This window comes from Stegodyphus dumicola, chromosome 10, assembly GCF_044657685.1.
Source record: "Stegodyphus dumicola isolate Sdum_Otavi_A_Nest chromosome 10, ASM4465768v1".
NCBI lineage: Eukaryota > Metazoa > Arthropoda > Arachnida > Araneae > Eresidae > Stegodyphus > Stegodyphus dumicola.
Window position 1 is genome coordinate 173,530,165 of NC_140777.1, and position 16,471 is coordinate 173,546,635.

The following is a 16,471-nucleotide window of genomic DNA, read 5'->3' on the forward strand; positions in this document are numbered from 1 at the left end:
TTTTTCCCTATTTATTTTCAAAACTACACTTTTCCATTAAATTTCTTTCTATATCCTCATACTGTTTCTAGAATTTTCACTATTCTTCTTAATGGAGCTTTAATCGTTTTATCTTTTTTCTTGGAGTGTTGCAAAAAAAAAAAAAAAAAAAAAAAGTGGTACCTGTCATTCCTTGGAATAGAACATTATGCGTATAATCAGGGCTTGAACTCAGACGGAGATCGGCTGAGCTGCTTATTAGCATCTAAGCAGAATTGTAATTCCAGCCGATACCTCAAATAAGACAAGGTCCGATACTTTTTTTTTTTTTTTTTTTCTATTTAACTATTTAAAATTAAATTAATAATTTATTAGATTTCTCTTTATCACGTTACATTTTTATTCATTTAAATTTATTATTTATAAATCTGCTATTTAATTATTTTTACTTTTATCTATTTTATTATTTACTTTTTTTTTCCTTTCCTTCCTCACAGTCTTTCATAGCGTTTCGGCTTTTCTAATTTTACAAATTAAGCCCTACTACACACCATTCATTACAATAACTATTTAAAACCAACTTACTGTTGCAGAAATATGCAAAACTAATGAAAAGGGATATTTACACATGCATCCAGCAGGTGAATAAAAATGAACGAATAAAAAATGTATCTATGAACAAAGAAATACAAATAGACACCAAGGCATTATTATCAAACGCTTGGGCGCTAACATTACGTGATGAGAAAGTTTTGAGGATTTTTGAGAGAAGGATTTTGCGTTGCATATTTGGTGGGTGTGAAAGAAGAGTGGAGAAAATCTAATTTAGAGCTATATAAGACTTATAGACAACCTGATGTCGTAAAATTTTTCAAACTGCAGAGACTTAAATGGGCTGGTCATTTGGCCAGACTGAGCGAAGATCGGTGCTGTAAGAAAATATTTCTGGCAAAGCCCATGGAAACCAGACATCGGGGTAGAAGCAGAGATACCTGGAGTAGACTTCTGGAGAAGGATAGGGCCTACCCTCGGCTGTCGAGCCCATGAAGATGACGAAGAAAATATTATAAAATAACAATTGGTTAATTTCAAAATATTGTTACGTTTTTCTTTTCTGACACGTTCGTACGGGGTTCGTAGATTTGGAGTGCATAACGACGACACTTGATGAAGTATCGAAACACACTTTATTTACCAATATTAAACAGATAGCTCCAAAATCACTTTTACAATCGTCGAATTGTTATAAACACGCTGACACGTTCAGCGACACAGTCTTCACACTGTCGGGCAATAACGGTGCTCACTGCAAAGCACCCGAGTACAGCTCCCAACTCTGCTTGGTCGTCCTCGGAACTCCTCGTACTCTCGAGACTCTCCACGCGATGCACTCAACGTTACACAAAAATATAGCTCTCGACTCAGCACAGTCTAAGACAAAACTCGACGATGCACTAATTCGCGACGCACTAAAAGACTCTCTCGATGCACTCGACGACCAACTCGGCGCTAGACTTCGAGACACTCGCTCAATGACTGACCTATCAGCTCGCTAGACGAGGCACACACACACTAACTGACTACGGAACCAGCAGGGTTTATATAGCTTTCGGCTTGTGTTCGAGAACATTCTGGGCTAAACCGGTAAGAATTCGTTCCAGAAGTTTCTCCCTTCGTCCATGACATATCGCCAATTTTGACGGCAAATATTGCCAAATGGGCGATTTCTCACCAAATGTGGCAAACCTGCCTTTCCTTGCCTTTTTATGGCAACCCTAAAACTGCTTTGCGGGGAAGCTATCTTACCGCGGCGCGCCTGTACATTTCGTAACAATATAATAATTAGAACTGTATATAAAGAAACGAATGCATGGCGAAGACCGGAAACATAGTAGGGGCCACCTAGTAGGAGAACGCTGTACACTATGTAGCGGATTTCTTGCTGAGCTGGTTCCCGGTGGGACGCAGTATGCCCCTTAATGACTGCTATGCTAGAACAGTAGTGCAATGGAGCAAAACCTGTAAATCCGTAGGAAAAGTTCTAGTGCTCCGTCCTCTTTTCCTTACGCTGTTGAGTTGAAAATAATTCTCTCCAGTTTTCTACTTTGCATAAGAGCTGTTTCAATTAAAAAAGAAAATGGTACTGGACAATACAACCATAAAAATGTTTCCTCTTTGCTCGCAAGCAACGAAAAAAATTCACATTAAGATAAGAACAAACTGTGAAAATATTTTGTTAATTTAAAAAGCACAAAAAGCACAAAAGAAATAGTAAAAGGATTTTATGAGTATTTCTGACCTGCGTAATGGCAACAGGCTTTTTAAAATCAGGCAAATAGATGGATTTTATGCAGTAACACATTGCAAGGTTCTCGCCCTTGATCCTTGATATGCGAAATAAATATTACTTGATGCAAGGCTTGGATATTGAGAGTTAATAGGTCAGGTTTTCCTCGTTGTCCTTGGACTGAGGATCATATTTAATATTTTATCCTCAAAATTCTCAGAACAAGAGGAAAACAGCCGTCGGGTTGAAACCTTCAATACAAGGTATCGTGAGGTCATGATGAAAGCATCAATAAACAATCATTTTATGCGTGCAATTAAAGAATAATAAAGAAAGAAAAAAGAGAATTTAGAAAGATCTCAAGAAATTTGAATAGTGTCGTTTTTACGTTTTTCAAGGACCGTTCAAAAAAGACGTATAAACTAAAAAAGTATGTAATATAAATTTTAATTAAAAATATGATAAGCATATTTTAGAATGTTAATACTACTACCGCTATCTTACTGGTGTTATAAAAATTTAATTTTATCTTTCTTCTGCACCCCAAAAATTCTGAATTTATGATGTTATCAGGACTGTCTTCCGTATTTCGAGAACCGCCCACTAAGTAGAAGAATGGAAAAGAATTTTAAACACCGGTAGTTCAACATAGTTCGAATGCAGGTGGACGGATTGGCAACATGAGATTTTTCAGGGCTCTTCATATTTATAATACAAAATACGAACCAGTCTTCCTGACAAGGAAAGTCTCACATTAGATTTATTTACATATTATATAAATAAACTTAATGGAAAATTGTTTATGTATATGTATACTTTCAGTAATTTTAAAAATACATATACACACATAACTTATTTTAATATTATTGTAATTTAAATAAAGTTAATATGCAACTCAACTAATTCAGAAGTCTGAAATATAAAAGTCAGATTGAACTAATGAATAGTAACCATTAAAATACTATTAAGGTTTGCCTGAACATATGTATGATACTTTATAAAAATATACAAATGAAAGAGAAATGTTAAAAAAAAATTTTGCAATGGAAAATAAATGTAAATATCTTATGTGGATACCATATGACTTCATTGTACGGCCTATTAAATTATAGACATTTTTTGCTGTTCAAACTTCAGTTAAACTTATATCCTCTAATTTCATCAGAAATATATTTATAATTCAATAAAGTCAATTCTCACTTCGCAGCAAGGCAAAAATACCCCAAAACTCTATCTTCAATAAAAACTGTAAAACAGAAAAAAACCTAAAACACCAAATACAGTTATAAACAGTTAAAAAAAAAACAATTTTTAAAGTTTCTACTGAGAAACAAGCAATCCGGCTAACGCGTAAGAAGACCGAATTTTCGGTGGACAAAACTGAAAATTAACTTTTGGTCACGCTGGGCAAAAGACACTGAAACTGATGCACCAATTAACTTAATTCACTGCTCTATTAAGAGTTCAAATGGAAACAAATGGCGGCCTTCATAGGCCTAGAGCCACTCAAACTTTTAAATTGTTGATTATTCTACTACTATTACATGCAGATTAACTAAAGGCTTAAAAGCTTTAACCGAAACATCAACATAATTCAACAAATTTTAGTGAAAAAAATGCACAATTTACCACCATATAAGAAGAAAAATACTGAGCTCACCGAGCCGGACGTTACAGCAATCCCCATATACAAAATTTCAACGTTCTAAGGCTATTTGTTTTTGAGTTTTGCGAGATACATACATAAATACGTAAATACAGACGTCAAGAAAAAATTCTCTTCAGAATTCATTTTAAAGCAGTTTTGTAATTTTTTTTGGAAGAAAAGAGTCTTTTACTCTGTCCTTACGCAGATGTCACACAAAAACATCGTTAAATTGCATTCAATAGCGGTCAAAATGGATATTTTCGTTGAAATATGATACCCGAAATTTTTCGCGATTAGAATACTTCCTTAACTTTGTGCAAAGAAGTATAAAGAGGGGGAAAAATTATTTTCTAAAAAGGATTTGTCATTAGCCATTAATCATCTCGTTTGAAGAGTGAATTTGTTTGATGATATTTTAACCAAAAAATAAAATAAAAGCTGAATAAGTTCAAATTTTAATGTTCGCTCAAAAGGGTTCTTTTAGAATTTAATATTGTTTATCAGTAGAGTCTATCAATAGACACAGATTGGAACAACAAAACATTTTATGTGTAGATATTAGACGAATATGGATTTAGACTAACATAGGAACGGTACATATCTTACGTACATTTAAAAAGTGAAAAATACGTAAATAATATAATTCTATAAAAGCTCTTTTGATTAGATGATATTTTTTATTAGATATATCATAAATTAGAGGCACTTCTATTTAAATCAATCGGATTAAAATTTTAAAAATTAATATTCTTCTGAGCTGCATCTATTGCTTTTAAATAGATTAGTTTGTTAATTAATAACAGATTATATATGATAGAATAATATATTACGTTTTTACCGAATGGCAAACAAACTCAAAAGTGAAACAACGCAGAATCACGTGTCAAGAGTAATAACTCCTTTTTGGAATAAGTTGCATTTATTTATTAATTTTTTTTTCAATTCTTTGGACGATGGTCAGAGAGAAAGAAATGCTAAGAAATGATTTTCATCCATTCTGCACAGGTGTCCTGCCCATTTAATTCTCTGAATTCTTATATATTTTACTATATCTATTTCTTTAAAGGATTTATAGAGTTCAGAGTTAGTTCTGCTTCTCCAGATATTGTTACATTTTATGTCACCAAAAATACTTCTCAACATTTTTCTTTCAAAGACAGAAATGATACTTTTAGCTTTTTCTGTCATTGCCCAGCTCTCAGCAGGGTATGTAAGAATGCGTCCGATTAAGCTTTTGTAAATTAGAATCTTCGTTTTTCTGCTAGTGAAGTTAGACTTCAAGTATTTTTTGAGACCGAAAAAACATCTGTTAGCATCTGTTACTCTACTAGGGATCTCGGGCATTAAATCATTGAGAGTATCAACTTCTGATCCTAAATATTTAAATTTGCTAACAGTTTCAAATTTGTAATTCCCAATTTCAAAATAGGAGCTGCTGTTATTACCACATGGCATGTATTTAGTTTTATTTTGGTTGACTGTTAGATGCATTTTGCTGGCTGCTGCCTCTAGAGATGTAAAAGCCTCTCTAAATGACTTTGGAGTTTGCGAAGTAATGTCTAATCATAAAAATTTGTTCTGCTTGGAAAAACGATGTACCGAGATCTTGCACTAAATAAACGATTTTTAAAGCTAACTGTTTTAAATGGTAACTAAATTTTCAAATGATATATTACTTGTAAAAGGCTGCCCATACGGGAAAGTGGTTAGTGATTCTGAGTGCCATATCAAAGAGTCCGGGCTCGAATCCCGGAGAAGGCATGGATGTAAATTGTCTTTGTAGGAGGCAACGGTGCCCCACTATAGGTGGCTCCATAAAAAACAAAAGACCATCGCTTCCGGCCTTAGTAATGGTTAACGCTTATACGCTTATACGACTAGAGTCCAGCATTGGAAAAAAAAATTACTTGTAACAATATAGAGGCGTTATTCTCTGAAACAATTTGCTATTAATATCCATTTTGGGACTTCCTCAATTTCTGAAAATTTTATGTGCGCAAATTTTGAATGATCCTGCACTTAGAAGTGTCAGCAAAAGTATTCTTGAATGTATATGTATGGTTTGACTGGTTATAGAGTTGGATGTTATAGCAATTGCCCGAGGGCCCCGAGTAAAAGGAACAAAATTTTCGCAAATGTTTTACTATTGTTGGAAAATAATGTAGGTAAAAGCATCAGAATAGTACACAAGCTCACATTTATGTTGAGACGGCTCTGTACAGGCCAGTTTTTAAATACAGAGGTGCCTCTGGAAACGAGTGTATTTGCATACTAGGTTTTTGGGATATGAGCCAGCATCCGAGCACAAGTTTTGTTTCTGGATACCAATAAAATTCGGAATATGAGCCTAAGCGAGAGGTTCGCTTAGTTCTTGGAGTTGCTTTGTACTAGAACATCACTCTAATATTTCGTGCTCACTTTCTCGCATTCTTCGGGGATTTGGGCAGTTATTTTGCCATTAAGCTACATTCGTAATTAATGTAAATGTATATTTATAATTATTATTAAGATACCTTTATAACAATCGATTCTAATAAAGTGAGTAAGAGGAAGATGTGTCTAGAATTACGTTATGAAATCACTGATAAACAAGAGCAAGATGAAAGCAAGCGCAAGAGCAAGGTGTGAGTGTAGTCGACTTGGTCAAGCAATATGAGGGTAGTACAGTATTTCCATAAAAGAATGTCCCAGTTATAAGTTTTAATAGTATCAACTGTAAGCCTTGTAGAGTGTTAGTTAAAGGTCAAAATTAAAGAGTAACTCAAACAGTTTTAGATATTTACGTGAGCGCCGCTGTGTTGTTTACTCGCTTGCAACGTCAATGTAAGCAAAATGATGACTCTTGAGCGTAAAGCGTTTTGTGTTCTGCAATTTGCTAAGAGTGAATCTGTAATTTCAGTTCAACGCGTGTTTCGTTTAAGGTTTAATTGTGATTCTTCATTTGGCAAAAACATCCGCCGATGATATAAGGAATTCTAAACGACCGAATGTGTTTGTAAAGGAAAAAGCTTGGGATGATTAAATGTGGACCGTGTAAAAGCATCTTAGCATCTTACCTTCGTAGTCCCAAGAAATCAAGTCTAAAACTTGATTAAAAAAAAAAAAAAAAAAGTTTGGAAGGTTTTTAAGAAAACGTTTATATATGTATCTATACCGATTACAGTTGGTACATGCATTTAAAACCAGGACTATGCTATACATTTACCTTTGCAAGTGAAGTGTTAGAGCGGGAAGATGACTTTATTGATCGTGTGGTTTTCAGTAATGAACCATCTTTTCATCTGAGTGGGCATACCCATAATGTTCGTATCTGAGGGTCAGATCATCCCCATGAACTTGCAGAATACCAAAGGGATTCCCCCCCCCCAAAAAAAAATTCCCAATTTATTAAATGTTTTCTGCTCTGTGTTCTGACCATTCTATTTTGCTGAAGCTACCGTAACAGAGATGGCTTATCCGGATATCTTACGAGAAGGGCTGCTTTCCCCATTAGTAGATGGTGAACCTGTAAGCTTTATTTGGCAACAATATGGAGTCTCTCCCCATTGGAGTCTCTTAGCAGTACGAAGAGTGAACGAACGTCGAAGTCCCTGACCGAAATGGTCAAGACGACAGAGGTCTTTCTTCGCCGGCATACACATTCACCTGACGTAATGCCATGCGAATTTTTTTCTTTTGGAGCTTTATAAAAGATCTTGTCTACATTCTGCCGCTAGAACTGAGACACAATTGAAGAAGCTATTGTTTCCATTAACCGGGACTATTTAATGAAATTGTGGGTAGAATTGGACTATGGGTTGGATATGTGCAGTATGATTAAAGGTGCGCATACTGAACGTTTGCACAAAAAAAAAAAAAAAAACTAAATTAGTTTACCTTCAATTTGATGTATGATTTGTTATAAATAGTCTAAATTAAACTGTTATAACGCACTACTGAAACTGAGACTTTCTTTTACGGACACCCTGTATTTCTACGATATGTACGATATTGAAGTTGAAGGAAGAAATAAAGACTATAGCGAAAGGCCAAAGGGCATTACAAACAACATCGAAACAGCGGGCTTCTGTAAATGAAAAGATGGAGAAGTTGCTGTTAGTTGGATGAAGTAAGAAGTAGCTGAAAAGAGATTCCGTGACTGAGGCGATCATCTGAAAAAAAGGCACGAGTTATATATACACTGATATGCTTGAGACGGCTCAAGGCTCTTCGAATAATAAATCTGATGAGATATTCAAGGTAAGGCATGGCTGGTTGAAAAAATTTAAAAGGCGAACTGGAATTCACTCCATAGTCAAGCATGATGAAGCAGAGAACTCAAGAGATGAAGGCAGTGGAGGAGTTTCTCGAAACATTTGCGGCAATGATAGAAGCCGAAGGGTACACCCCTCCCCCCCCCCAAAAAAAAAAAAAATTCTTAATTACCCCAAGGGCGTTGCGTCGATTCACTTTTCAAACTTTAGCCACCAGATATTCTCGCCATGTATCATAAACTAAATAATGAAGAATCTCCATGAATGCATGAATGTTTCTCGCATTGCGAAGAAACAGCGGTATCTAGAGCCATCAGATTTTGAATAACGTAGTTTTCCAACCGAACATGGACACCTGGAAGCCTAAATTTTAAATTTCGAATTTGCTTCATTACCAATTTCATATTTTGTAAAACTTTAACGAATTTTTGATTAACAAACTCAACGATTTCAAAGCGAGCAATGGCAACACTGTACAAAAAAAAAAAAAAAAAAAAAAAAAAAAAAACTTTTCATCTTCCGCGCGCGAGCCTGTGTATCGGAAATTCTAAATTTGTTGTTTTTAAGTATTTTGTGATATTGCTGTTGAATTGAAATTTATGGTTTAAGTACGAAGATCATGATATTTAATAAAGAAAGGTGACATACAAAACGTTGAAAAAAAGCCCTTTTGGGCGTAATATAACATCGTAATATAGCTTTGAGATTTTTATTTATTTATATGTTTGGATTGGATTGGATTGGATTGGATTGGATTTTATAAAGTTGCTATTAACTTCCTTTCAAATACAGTGCGTTTACTCTTATTTAAAAATATAACAAAGAAAAAACTGAGAGGGTTATTTGGGAAAATGGAACGGTTTAACAATATTTAACGTATATTCTGGCGTATGACGCGTACTTTAATACAAAAGTAAGATCGAAATTTACGGGTATAAGTTATATATAAAAATAGTAAATTAAAAAATAAGGAAAAAAAATCAGCATACAAAAATTAGATTTTTACATGGACCTAAATGCTGTTTATTTAAACGAAATGACATACCTTATATGAACTTAAAATTTTTCACTACCGGATAGCATGAAAAATTCGTCTTCTTCCGTTACATCTTCAGGCACGTCACCGAATTCTGTTTCATTTTCACTATCATTGTTACTATGATCCATAAAATAAATAATCATCATCCCTTCAATCTTTCATCAATACCAAACATCCTTCCTGCAGCACGATTTCTATTTTATTTCGCAATCTAAATGACTTTGCACTTGAAACCAGTATTGTGTTGTTTCGCTTCGCAGGAGCCATTTCTGCTACTAAAAGGAACACTGTATTTCAACTAAAAGAAATGCGATTTAGATGTTCGCTTCAAAATCACGGCTTCAAATGGCCATAGAAAGAGTTCCACATTTGACTCCTAATACCGCAAATTCATTCGGGTCGGAAGAGCATTCTTACCCTGTTCAAATTTCTCAAAGCGTTAGAATAATATTCTTGTGCACCTTTCCATTGAATACAACCCACCGTCTTTTCAGAATTATTTAATTCCCCAAGAATTTCCTCCCACACACATATTGTTCCCCTTACCGCTTGTCAGTTCAGCATACCATTGTTCGTAGACAGGGAACATTTTTCTTATCTTTTGTTCTTATCAAAAGATAAGAGCGTCGCACATGTACCTTTTAGGTTTCTTCGTAAAGAAAAGGATACGTGTTATACTTCGAATATACATAAAAATTAATAAATATAACTCGAAGTTATAGGGGCGAGTAACAGGTAGGCATTATACGCCGTAATACATGGTAAATTTATTTCAAAGGAAAAAATTGTTTCAGGATACGAGTAGATCGATCAGCTTACAAGTTCGATCAGGGAAGAATCAAACTCATATGCTGAGGTAAAAATGTTTATTTTTATTGTTTAAGCTGGTTTAGGTAAGAATCTCATAAGCGGTACAAAAGCCAAGCCCCCCCCCGATTCTGCTGAATGTCTCCAGTAAGGCCCTGTACAGAACCCCCCCATGATCTTGTACAAGTTTCTCCTTTGGTTACTTGATCGCACCTCTTGCATTAATGCAAAACATCGTATTTCGATTAATACACATAAGAGTAATTTCCATGATTTTTCCATTAAAAAATGGCTAGAAAAAATTATTACAAAGTTAAGCAAAAATTTCATGAGCTAAAGGGCAAATCAGTGAAGGTTATTAATATTGCGGAATATGCGGAAGGAAATCTGCAACGCAGAAAAGAAAGTGAAAATTCCCAATCGAAAGTAGCATTTTCGTAATAATAACCAAAATGCACCTTAGAGTGCTTTCTGTAGAACAGGAACCTAATGGAATTAAATAGAGAGACAAAAAATCTGGTTACTAATATGGTAGAAGTAAGAGATTTATTTAAAAAGAAAAGATGAACTTCGACGAATTTTTTTTTTTTTTTTTTTTTTTTTTTTAAATCAATTGAGGGCTTTATTTGAGGAAGATGAAGTTGAGGCTTTTAGTTCCTTGAATGTATGTATCGAATAACTTGCCCCTTTATTTCATCACATCGATAAGATTTGAATAACTAGGAAGTTGTCATTCGAGTCACTCTCATGCGTAACGAGGATGAAATGTGGTTCTTATCACATAGGCCATCAAAAATCTCTTATTAGATGACGCACTTCCATTTTTCTCGGCATGATGCAGATGATCGATTTCACTTTTGCTGTCAGAGATTTTAAGCAGAAATTCTTATTGATACGAAATGAAAGGTGGTGTGTTTCCAAAATTCAAGGAATTTAGTTCTAGTTCAGTTCCTTTCAAATTCATAGGCAAAGCTATCGGCCAGAGACAAGTCTTGATATATTTATTCAGCTATCCCCATCGCAGCAGTTTACATCCCTATTTATTTTTTTGACTGATGCAGACTTAGTTTTGTAGCACTGTTTTTGCAATTATGAAAGGTGCGAAAAGCAATCATTTTATTTATTAGTTCAAAGGGAGGATTTCCTCCGAAGAACTATTCATTTCGTTTTGGCATTTTGCGTTGATTCACTACAAGCAATGATTCGCTTTTCAAATTGTTGCCACCCAATATTACCGCCCTGTATTATAATTTAAGAAATTAAATTATGAAGAATATGCATAAATGTAATGTATGTTTCTCGCACTGTTATTAAAACAACGGTATCTATAGCCATAAAATTTTGAATCCCGTAATCCCCCTGCGAATATGGGTATCTGGAAGCCCAAATTTGAAATCTGGAATCTGTTTTATTAACTTTAACATATTTTATAAAACTTTAACGAATTTTTGATTAACAAACTCAAGAATTTCAAAGCGAACTATGGCAACGTTGTACAGAAAAAAAAAAAAAAAAAATCTCCAACGTGCGAGATTGTGTATCGGAAATTCTAAAGCTATGCTCATTTTAAAATTATTTTGCGATATTGCTGTTGAATTGAATTTTATGGTTTAAGTACGAAGAACATAATATTTAATAAGTAAAGGTAACAGACAAAATGTTAAAAAGCCGTCCCTTCGGAAGACTTTCAGATTTATTATTTATTTATTTATTTTAAGGACGCTGTAAAACTTGAAAATGTGTTCAAATTCTGGAAGGAATGCTCTTGTTCCCACCTCTGTTTCCACATTTGAAAAAAAATCTTTACCGGGTATTCGATTATGTCATAAATAGGTGGATTGAGGAGGCATCGAAAAAGTTCTTTGAAGAAAGAAGTCTTAAAAAAAATTAATTTTCATTTAGGATGAGTATATTCGATTAAATGGGGATTATGTTAAAAAAACTGCATTGAAATATTGATGAAAACTGACGACATAAAAAAAAAAATATACCTAAATTCCTACAGCTTTGAAAACATGCATCGTATACTGAAAAATTAGAAGTTTCGAAATGAAAAAGTGTGCATTTAACATGAAATCTGCTTACAAATCACATATCATCATATGACATATTTTCTTCCCCCCTTTCCGCGTGCCTTCGTGGTAAAGTTCGAAGCATACTTGACGCGTATTCGAGAGGTGCAGTGTTTGAGCCCCGGCGAGAGCATTGCACATTTTTCACCTCTCCTGCTTCAAAATAACCTAATGAATGTACAAGTGGTGCTCAAACTGAAAGGTGGCGGCCGATATATCGTCACCACCAGGATTTGGCGACGGGATCCCAACGACGGGAATTTACAATTCTACAAAATTTTTTTGTAAGAGCGGAGGAACAAATGCTTACTTAAACGTTTCAGGAACTTACATACATATTATTGTGGGGGACAGCAGAATAATCAATTCTTGAACGTTTACTCTGTCAAACATGATCACAATAGTTTTCATTTATTATTTTTCGGTCTTGTAAATTTATACACTATGTCACTCCAGAATCTTTCCAAATCTGAAGAATATTTGCATGCCTATGTGAATAACTTCAGTTTCCTAAAGCTAAATAGCATTCGAAACGAATTTTCTTGACTTCATTCCTTGCAAGTCCTGCAATTTATTTCGCTCGTCATCTAATTACTGACAGCAAACAAATAATAGCATAAAAGTCTTGGTAATACTGATGTTATCTGAATGCTGAACAATGATAGCAAATGTGACAATTCGGCAACTGAAGAATATTCTGAATAATCAAAATTTAAAGAATTATGTCTTTCATTCATGGGATCAAAGTGACTACGTAACCCGCAGGAAATCTATCATATTAACAAACAAACGATAGGAAGACTCGGAAGACAGAAATTCAACAGAAATAAATACATAAGGAAATACACTAATGTGCTTCGCTAGCAAAGGAAAAGTGTTCCTGAGCGTCTCAAAGGACAAGAAGAGCGCACGTTTTGGAAACTTTGTGAATATTCGATGACATCACGAATTCCTAAACTTCGAGGAATGTGAAGGTGTTCAAAGATCTATGTTTGAAGTCGTAGTTCTGTTCAGAAAAAAAAAAAAAAAAAAAAAAAAAGAGAGAGAGAGAGAGAGAGAGAGAGATTATAAGATTATGTGTGATGCTCTAACTTCTCGAAAATCTTCACCTATATTCTGTTTTGGGCTGCAGCATTGACAAGTAGGGAAAACAATTGGGATATATGAAATGGATTTAAAATAAGTTTGACGGTAGCCTCTCTCTTTTAGTTTAAATAGCCGGTGGTGTTTAATGCGTAGGATTACTGAGGATTACTAATGAAAGTTTGAGAATGTTATAGAACAAATAAAAGATTTTACACGCGGGAAAAAAAAATCAGTCTAAAGGAGCAACTTGTCCTGAAGGACTATTATTTTCGTTTTGAATTTTTGCTTGTTTCACTATAAATGAAGGTTCACTTTTCGAATTGTTGCCATCAAATATTAGAGCTTTTTATTATATTTAAAGAAGTTAAATAATGAAGAATCTGCATAAATGTATGAATGTTTCTCGCATTGTGATAAAACAACGGTACCTACAGCCATCCAATTTTGAATAACGTACGTTTCCACCCGCATCTGGAAGCCCAAATTTGGAATTTGGAATTTATTTTATTGTCGATTTCATATTTTGTAAAGCTTTAACGAATTTTTGATTAACAATAAACGATTTCAAAGCGAGCAATGGCAAAACTGTACTCAAAAAGCAAAAAACATTTTTATCTGTAGCGCGGGAGACTGTGTATCGGAAATTCTAACGATACGCTCACTTTAAAACTAATTTGCGTTATTGCTGTTGAACTGAATTTTATGCAAAGCACATAGTATTTAATAAATAAAAGTAACTCACGAAACGTTAAAAAAAGGTACCCTTGGGCGTAATGTAAAATCTGAATGTCTTTCAGATTTTGATATTATACTAGCAGGCAAGCCCGCCTCCCGCTTTTCATTGTTCGTTTTTAAAAGAATTCCCATGTTAAAATTCGCCGGTATTCGAATGTTGGACCAAAATACCAGTGTTCAGCGATTTTACCTTTGCTGCACCCGCTTTATTAACGTATGCATTCACAAGCTACTGCATACACGATACACATGCATAAAATCACGAAAACACCCATGCAGCTAGCCTGTTCGCCGGTATTCGAAAGTTGGGCCGAAATACCAGTGTTCAGCGATTTTACCTGGGCTGCGCTCGCTGTATTCACGTATGCATCCACAACATATAAAATCACGAAAACACCCATGCACCCAAGCTGTTCATCGGGAATCGAAAATTGGACCGAACTACCAGTGTTCAGCGATTTTACCGCTCAGCCGCTAATGGGTGCTTGTACGAAGTGTAATCACGAAAAATTTCGGGTTTGATATTCCAACAGTAGACTCGTTATTAAATTTCCTTTATTTAAATTCTTTCGGTAAACTCCAACTCCTGTCTATAAAATTTATATTTAACACCGCTTTTGTAATTATGTTACATAACAGTAAATTATGTTACATAACAGTTTTGTAATTATGATACATAACAGTACCTTTAAATGTTTGTAAAATGGTAGACAAACATTTAAAAGCGTTATTTTACAATTTTTTCATTCTCGGAAGTAATACTTTTTACTGCGAGCAAACCTTTGATCTTAGTCGTAACGGCAACTGCTTTCGGCGCGTTTGTTTACATTTTTCAAGCGTGGGTTTTAGTGCTCAACAGTTATCTTTGTTTACCTTCTAAAAATGTTGTTCTAAGACTCTTGATAATATTTTATTCGTGAATTTGTTTTATTTTGATTATACTGGTAAATTTCTTTCTTTTTTACTTATGCTATCATAATGTATATCATTTTTACGTATGCTATTAGCAAGTGGTATCATAGACCCAAAGCATCAGCGGGTCTAAAAAAAACTCGTGCGTGTGTGAAGAATATTCATCTGTACATGCTGTTACTCCAGAAAAAATTGCTGACACTTAAAATAAATTTCCTTTAGCGGATATGACCACTAAAGTCCAGCGTCAAAATCAATTGTGAATACAACTGCGTGTGTAAGCGCAGCTGAGTTGAAAACAACTTTCCAATCTGCATCAAATTCTACTCAAAATGTGAGTGAAAATTGTTCCTATATTTTAATGAACAGCGGAATGTTTGTTGCATAATGCTACAACAGTTCTTCAGATGCAATTTCAAAGGGAATGTTTGGCTATTGAAGTCATTTGCAAATTGTGTAAGAAGGTGATAATTTTTAAAAAAATCAAAAATTGTAAAACCGAAACTTGCAGATTATAAAATTGCTGGTAAACAGCAGAATGTTAAATAATATGGGTAATGTTATGAAAATTCTAAGAACAGATAACAATTATCAAAATATTTTTAATAATTAGGCAATGACCACAGGAAGTGTCATTTTTACCTCCTTGTGTGATGCAGCGTATTCAGCTACGGCAAAGCACTTGAGTGCAATCTGCCTTCTTGTCGGCTTTTTAAGGGAAAGTGGCTCGTATACACATGGGGCAAAAATCACGAAAACACCCATGCAGCCAGCCCGTTCGCTGGGATTCGGACGTTGGGTATTTATAAAAGACTCAACTTTGTGGAACATACTCATTTGCTCATTACAGTCCTATCCCTTGAGTATATTAAATATCATGTGAATCATGCCCATGTCTTGCATCTGCTGCACACCTTGTCCCATCACTGTGTGGATATAGCTCGTATTGTGTCAATAGTTTTTTATGTGTCAAATATCCTCTGTATATACATTTGAAAATGAAAAAATATATACATACATATAAACAAAGTTAATTACTTAGTCACCTGTTTTTATTGCATTCAAAATAAATAAATAACAGAAAATGATTTTTTAAATCTACCGAGTAAGTATTCCAGATGGGCAGGCTGCACCCACTCAATTCATTGCTGGTGTCTAAAATAGTTTCCATGTGAAATTTGTGGAAATATTTTACATTTAAATGAAAAACAGAAAAATAATTTTAAATCTATGATTATTTAAAATATATATACAATGAAAATCGTTTAACACGAAACTAAAGGGATTGAAGTATTTTTTCGTGTTCCTGCAGGATACTGGGGAAAAAACATATTTTCAACAAAATTAAGTTTATTAAGTACATTTTATTTACATAGATATGCATATAGGCATGTATTTAATCAAAAATCAATGAAACAAAAACATCCACAAGAACTGCATTATTCATTTCATTTTTTTAGTCGGAATCTGCATCAATGATATTTTTTTTAGTTTTGAACAAACTCTAAAATGTCCTTGTCTGCCATTATTGGGGCTGTACGCACATTATCATCAACTACTGCAAGTGTTGTTCTTTGGATAACACAGTAGGGTAGTCCATTAATACAGAAATTTTTTCAAACGTTTCATAAAGTGTCGGCTGCGTGAACCAGT

General features: G+C 34.3%; 1 protein-coding gene and 1 long non-coding RNA gene across 7 annotated transcripts in view; one reads left to right on the top strand and one right to left on the bottom strand.

The window, feature by feature from the left end:
* Window positions 1–16,471, bottom strand: part of Sms (spermine synthase) — a 170,983-nt gene that overhangs the window by 76,133 nt on the left and 78,379 nt on the right. The window contains exon 1 of one of the 2 annotated variants that reach the window (XM_085825882.1): window positions 9,213–9,726. The exons of the other annotated variant lie outside the window; for it this stretch is intronic. The gene's annotated coding sequence lies outside the window, so the exon portion shown is untranslated. Of the gene's footprint in view, window positions 1–9,212; window positions 9,727–16,471 lie in introns of those variants that run through there. 2 annotated transcript variants of the gene reach the window in all.
* Window positions 1–16,471, top strand: part of LOC146995206 (uncharacterized) — a 126,991-nt gene that overhangs the window by 37,748 nt on the left and 72,772 nt on the right. The gene's annotated exons all lie outside the window — the stretch shown is intronic.